Source organism: Ictidomys tridecemlineatus, chromosome X, assembly GCF_052094955.1.
Source record: "Ictidomys tridecemlineatus isolate mIctTri1 chromosome X, mIctTri1.hap1, whole genome shotgun sequence".
NCBI lineage: Eukaryota > Metazoa > Chordata > Mammalia > Rodentia > Sciuridae > Ictidomys > Ictidomys tridecemlineatus.
This window is the reverse complement of record NC_135493.1, coordinates 45,702,362-45,710,078: the sequence shown is the minus strand read 5'-3', so window position 1 is coordinate 45,710,078 and position 7,717 is coordinate 45,702,362. Positions and strand designations below refer to the sequence as shown.

Genomic DNA, 7,717 nt, shown 5'->3' with positions numbered 1-7,717 from the left:
CAAGTTCAAGAGTCAAATAGACCATAACACAATAATTACGGGTGACTTCAACACACCGCTCTCGCCATTAGACAGATCCTCTAGACAAAAGCTGAATAAAGAAACTATAGAACTCAACAGCACAATCAATAACCTAGACCTAACTGACATATATAGAATATACCAACCATCATCAAGTGGATACACGTTCTTCTCAGCAGCACATGGATCCTACTCAAAAATAGACCATATATTATGCCATAAGGCAAATCTTAGTAAATATAAAAGTGTGGAGATAATACCATGCACCATATCTGACCATAATGGAATGAAATTGGAAATCAATGTTAAAAAAAGGAAGGAAAAATCCTACACCACATGGAAAATGAACAATATGTTATTGAATGATCAATGGGTTACAGAAGACATAAAGGAAGAGATAAAAAAATTCTTAGAGTCAAATGATAATACAGACACAACATACCGGAATCTATGGGACACAATGAAAGCAGTTTTAAGAGGGAAATTCATATCCTGGAGTTCTTTCATCAAAAAAAGAAAAAACCAACAAATAAATGAACTCACACTACACCTCAAAAACCTAGAAAAGGAAGAACAAAACAACAGCAATTGTAGTAGAAGACAAGAAATAATTAAAATTAGAGCAGAAATAAACGAAATTGAAACAAAAAAAAACATTGAAAAAATTGATAAAACTAAAAGTTGGTTCTTTGAAAAAATAAATAAGATAGACAAGCCATTAGCTATGCTAACAAAAAGAAGAAGAGAGAGAACTCAAATTACTAATATACAGGATGAAAAAGGCAATATCACAACAGACACTACAGAAATACAGAAGATAATTAGAAAGTATTTTGAAACCCTATATTCTAATAAAATAGAAGATAGCGAGGATATCGATAAATTTCTTAAGGCATATGATTTGCCCAGATTGAGACAGGAAGACACACACAATTTAAACAGACCAATAACAAAGGAAGAAATAGAAGAAGCCATCCAAAGTCTACCAACCAAGAAAAGCCCTGGACCTGATGGGTATACAGCAGAGTTCTACAAAACCTTCAAAGAAGAACTAATACCAATACTTTTCAAACTATTTCAAGAAATAGAAAAAGAAGGAGCTCTTCCAAATTCATTCTATGAGGCCAACATCACCCTGATCCCAAAACCAGACAAAGACACTTCAAAGAAAGAAAACTACAGACCAATATCTCTAATGAACTTGGATGCAAAAATTCTCAATAAAATTCTGGCGAATCGAATACAAAAACATATCAGAAAACTTGTGCACCATGATCAAGTAGGATTCATCCCTGGGATGCAAGGCTGGTTCAATATACGGAAATCAATACATGCTATTCACCACATCAATAGGCTTAAAGACAAGAACCATATGATCATCTCGATAGATGCAGAAAAAGCATTTGACAAAATACAACATCACTTTATGTTCAAAACATTAGAAAAACTAGGGATATCAGGAACTTACCTCAACATTGTAAAAGCTATATATGCTAAACCTCAGGCTAGCATCATCCTAAACGGAGAAAAACTGAAGGCATTCCCTCTAAAATCTGGAACAAGACAGGGATGTCCTCTATCACCACTTCTATTCAATTTAGTTCTTGAAGTACTAGCCAGAGCAATTAGACAGACAAAAGAAATTAAAGGCATAAAAATAGGAAAAGAAGAAATTAAATTATCGCTATTTGCAGATGACATGATAATTTAATTAACAGACCCAAAAGGATCTACAAAGAAGCTGCTAGAGTTAATAAATGAATTCAGCAAAGTGGCAGGATATAAAATCAACACGCACAAATCAAAGGCATTCCTGTATATCAGCAACAAAACCTCTGAAATGGAAATAAGGAAAACCACTCCATTCACAATATCCTCAAAGAAAATAAGATACTTGGGAATCAACCTAACAAAAGAGGTGAAAGATTTATACAATGAAAACTACAGAACCTTAAAGAGAGAGATAGAAGAAGATCTCAGAAGATGGAAAAATGTACCCTGTTCATGGATAGGCAGAACTAACATCATCAAAATGGCGATATTACCCAAAGTTCTCTACAGGTTTAATACGATGCCAATCAGAATCCCAAAGACATTTCTTGTAGAAATAGATAAAGCAATCATGAAATTCATATGGAAAAACAAAAGACCCAGAATAGCAAAAGCAATTCTAAGCAGGAAGTGTGAATCTGGAGGTATAGCGATACCAGAGCTCAAACTGTACTACAAAGCAATAGTAACAAAAACAGCATGGTACTGGTACCAAAACAGGCAGGTGGACCAATGGTACAGAATAGAGGACACAGAGACTAATCCACAAAGTTACAACTATCTTATATTTGATAAAGGGGCTAAAAACATGCAATGGAGGAAGGATAGCATCTTCAACAAATGGTGCTGGGAAAATTGGAAATCCATATGCAACAAAATGAAATTGAATCCCTTTCTCTCGCCAGCCACAAAAGTTAACTCAAAATGGATCAAGGAGCTAGATATAAAAACAGAGACACTGCGTCTGATAGAAGGAAAAGTTGGCTACGATCTACATATTGTGGGGTCGGGCTCCAAATTCCTTAATAGAACGCCCGTAGCCCAAGAGTTAATGACAAGAATAAACAAATGGGACCTACTTAAACTAAAAAGTTTTTTCTCAGCAAGAGAAACAGTAAAAGAGGTAAATAGAGAGCCTACATCCTGGGAACAAATTTTTACCCCTCACACCTCAGACAGAGCCCTAATATCCAGAATGTACAAAGAACTCAAAAAATTAAACAATAAGATAACAAATAAACCAATCAACAAATGGGCCAAGGACCTGAACAGACACTTCTCAGAGGAGGACATACAATCAATTCACAAGCACATGAGAAAATGCTCAACATCTCTAGCAATCAGAGAAATGCAAATCAAAACCACCCTAAGATACCATTTCACTCCTGTAAGATTGGCAGCCATTATGAAGTCAAACAACAATAAGTGTTGGCGAGGATGTGGGGAAAAGGGCACACTTGTTCACTGCTGGTGGGACTGCAAAATGGTGAGGCCAATTTGGAAAGCAGTATGGAGATTCGTGGGAAAGCTGGGAATGGATCCACCATTTGACCCAGCTATTGCCCTTCTTGGACTATTCCCTGAGGACCTTAAAAGAGCACACTATACGGATACGGCCACATCAATGATTATAGCAGCACAATTCACAATAGCTAGACTGTGGAACCAACCTAGATGCCCTTCAATAGATGAGTGGATAAAAAAATTGTGGCAGCTATACACAATGGAGTATTATGCAGCACTAAGAAACGACAAAATCATAGAATTTGCAGGGAAATGGATGGCATTAGAGCAGATTATGCTAAGTGAAGCTAGCCAAGCCCTAAAAAACAAATGTCAAATGTCTTCTTTGATATAAAGAGAGCCACTAAGAATAGAACAGGAAGGAAAAGCATGAGGAAAAGACTAACAGTAAACTAAGACGAATGGGGGGAGAGAAAGGAAGAGAGAATGGAAAACATATGGAAATGGTAGGAGACCTTCAGTGATACACAAAATAATAAGAGGTTATGAGGGGCAAGGGGGTGGGGGGAAAAAAAGGGGAGAGAATTGAACAACAGCAGAGGAGGTAGAGAGGGATGTTGGGAGGGGAGGGGAGGGGAGGGGGGATAGTAGGGGATAGGAAAGGTAGCAGAATACAACAGTCACTAATATGCCATTATGTAAAAATGTGAGTATGTAACAGAAGTGAGTCTGTATTATGTATTTGGGGAGTTCAAAACCCAATTGAGTCGAATGTATGAAAGATGATATGTCTTGAGCTCTGTAATGTTTTGAACAACCAATAAAAAAAATATATATATATATATATTATATATAATATATGTGATATATATAATATATATGCATATATAATATATGCATATGTAATATATATGCATTTATACTATATTATATATGCATATATATTATATATAATATATATATTATATATAATGCGTGTGTGTGTGAGTTGATAGAAAACAAATAGAATTAGAAAAGAACCTTCTTTTTTTTTTTTTTAAAGAGAGAGTGAAAGAGGAGAGAGAATTTTTTAATATTTATTATTTTTCAGTTCTCTGCGGACACAACATCTTTGTTGGTATGTGGTGCTGAGGATCAAACCCGGGCCGCATGCATGCCAGGCGAGCGCGCTACCGCTTGAGCCATATCCCCAGCCCAAGAACCTTCTTTCATAAAGTTTGACATTAGAAGAAAAATAAAGATGAAGCAGCATGAGAAGGAGGCTGCATTATAATTCTTGGAAGACAAATTAATATGCAAGAATATTTTACACCCAGGGAAAAAAGTCAATGATAAGTCAGAGATTGAGTGTGTGTATGTGTGTGTTTGTGTGTGTGCACACACTGTGCACATGCATGCAAAGGATAATTGGAAGCTATAAGACAAGATCAGGAACATGAATGATTTCTATTTGTTTTGTATCATCTCTCTCTCTCTCTCTCTCTCTCTCTCTCTCTCTCTCTCTCTCACACACACACACACACACATATGAATATATATATATATATATTATATATATATATATATATAATATATATATATTCAATTTTACCTGTGTTTTCTCTTTTGAGAGTGGCTATAACCCATTTTTAAGACAAGATCTTTAGAAGAAATATTATACCTGGAAAAGTGTTAGGTTATTTTGTTTTCTAAAATAAGAAATGAAAATAACAAGATGTGTAGATATGGAGAAAATATGGGACAAAAATTATAAAACTGAAGAATATAAGAATATTTTCTATTAATGTTTGCTAGCTTATGAGTAAAACTTATCCTTCATGTAGCACATTTGCTGTGTAATTGAGAAAGCTTTAGCATAGAAGAATTCTAATTGGCATAAGCATAATAGCATTAGAGTAAAATGATATGGCAAATGGATTAACCTCAGATATATATAGCAGAAAATGAAAAATAAAAATACAAGTGTTTATTTTTCTATATAATATAACTGCATTTCCATATTTAGGTTGTATGTCATTTTTGCAAAGTCTTTAGCCAGCCATATTCATTTAAAATTTCTTCTCTACTATTTATTAACCATTCTCATAATATGGTTTCCTTACCAGAACTGACCTCATGGCTTGAAATGGGTTCTCAAATTTCAGCCTTCTAGTAATGAATAAGAAAATGGAAAAGACAAAATGGTCATCCTCTTGGCTAAGTCAGTTTAATATTTCTTTAAAAATTTCTTAGTTATATATGGACACAATATCTTTATTTTCTTTATTTATTTTTATGTGGTGCTGAGGATTGAACAAAGTGCCTCACATATGCAAGGCAAGAGTTCCACCACTAAACCAAAACACCATCCCAATTTAGTTTTTCAGTTTTTGATGATAACCTCTAAGGTCAATTTTTATTTCTACAAAAATGACAATCAAAACAATATAATACACATTAAAAGATATTATTGAGTGAGCATCAAATGGAGCTTGACTATGCAAAGGCTGTTTAATTGCAAGAGAAAGGGAAGGCCATCTTGTTCGTAGGCTGAGCCAGTGGCTGCTCAGAAAGAATGGGGCAGCAGAGACCCCAGTTACCCCAGATTGGTGTCAGCTACAAAGATGAGTCCTGCCAATTCTGATCCCTCAAAGAGTCAAACTGTGCTAAGGAAGCACTGTTGTGTGGCTGCTGTGCTGAAGACCTTTGTGGCACATTCAGATGGACCTTCAAATTTCAAATGGATATTCTGGCTTTTACTTTGCCTGCCCTGACCAGTGGATCTTCTAACATGGCTGCAGGAAGGGGTGTTGGTATTCACCCTGATCAGGAGTCTTTCTGGTGAGAAATTTATTGTACAAGTGCACAGCATCCTTGGCTGGAAGGCCCTCCATCCGGGCTCACCACAGACCTGGCATTAAAGGGTTTCCCTGCACAGGCCAGCCAGGCCATAGTTCAATCATTAGGATTAACCCATTTAATCCACACTGTTGTGGAAACATTAGACAGATTGGAGTGGGCCTCCCTTTACACAATTTTTTTTTGTGTGTGTGTGAGGAGGTGTTGCTTGTTTTGTAATTTTTAAAATGAATGTTATAAATTTGCAGCAGGGGAATTGAACTAATTCCCACATGGAGCAGTGTGACACTGAAGAAGAAAAGCCACCAGAGACATATCTTCTTTTCGGAGCAGAGGGGAATTCGTTCTGGAGAAGTAAATCCTTGAAAAATAAACTGAATGTGAGAAAGTAGGAGTTGCAAGGGCAGGGAAGAAAGGGGTACTACCACCTTATTTTTTTTAACCTTATGGGCTAAATGTAACTTCAAGATTTGGAGTAAATTGGAACAAAAGAAACAACATTCTTTTGAAGTAGATTGAAGAAGTGATTTTTAAAACAAAGAAAGCAGAACTATAACATCTGAAAATTTTAATCCTTTCTTTACAGGTTAACTAGACCACCCTTGATTAAGAAAACTGTAGAAAGTTAGTAACTGCCACAAGCAAATGCCAGGAATTGCCACAAATCAATTTTGCAGAGTCCTGCTTTTTGTGGTGTCTGAATGCACTGCTTAGGGACTCTGCTCACATTTGCTGGAATCACTTGAAGTGAATTTTAGTTCACAGGTCTCTTTTTCCTATATTTCTTTATAAATTCTTGAGCATTCTTAGAGAATGTTTTATGTTCTTAACTGTATTCTGCAGGTAGGTCAGCCGTGAATGGGTACTCAGGCTGGGATTCATTCACCAGAGCTAAGAGGGACTGGATTACTTGATGGTCTTGGTTGCTGGCTTCTAATTCTCAGCAGTAATCACTGACAGGCAGATCTTCCCTTTTTCATGGATGATTGGGTGGTAGATCTTTGTTTTAAATGTGATCTTCGGTGGTTTGAATGGGTATTCGGCTGGAAAGTTGATTTCAATTCTCAAGTCCCTCTTATCATATGGAGGATTATCAGGAATAATAAACACTTGCCAAGTCAAAAAATTAGTTTAAGCAACCTGGATGTTAGGGAAGTTTTTTATTCCATATTTATGAATCTCTCCAAACTCCTTTATCAACCTCCTGATGGCAGCCATCTTGGATCCGGTCTGAGTCAGTTTAATTTGAATAGCCTGCCAAGAAGTTACCTAAAGTGAATTATATGGGCATATTGAGTGTGTAATAGACCAGACATACATTGTTTGAACACATGGTCCCTTTATAAAGTATTAAGTTTTACTTTCTAAGGAAGAAGGGACAAAATATATTAAGCAACAAATAACAATCACTAAACAAACAGCAACATAAAATTCTCTCAAAACTATATGTAGAAGGTATGCTTCCTAAGGTGAAGCAAGGGAGACTATAACTGGAGGAAAAGTAATAAGTTGTGCAATTTCACAGTAAATATAGAGTGACCATCTGAAGATGAAATATTTTATTCTAGCTTCTATTTTGAAAGTTGTATTTGTTTGCAAGGAAATATTTTACCATTATTCTTAATCAATTTCTTCCTGTTTTAAAATAGCAGAGTATACATACTTTTAAATACAGTTCCATAATTAGGATTTAATCCAATATCATTTAATCACACGTATTTTTGTGGATGGAAGCCGAGAAAAGACTTTTTTTTAAACAGAGGTATAAATCCAAAAGTCTTATTATGTTTCAAATTCATCTGCTACCAATTTTAATATAAACTCTTTTAAATAAATCAAATTT

General features: G+C 35.5%; 1 pseudogene; it reads right to left on the bottom strand.

Annotated features, from left to right (window-relative positions):
* Positions 1-6,628: 6,628 nt before the first annotated feature.
* Positions 6,629-7,092, bottom strand: LOC101973229 (ubiquitin-conjugating enzyme E2 L3-like; annotated as a pseudogene).
* Between the last annotated feature and the right edge of the window lie 625 nt (positions 7,093-7,717).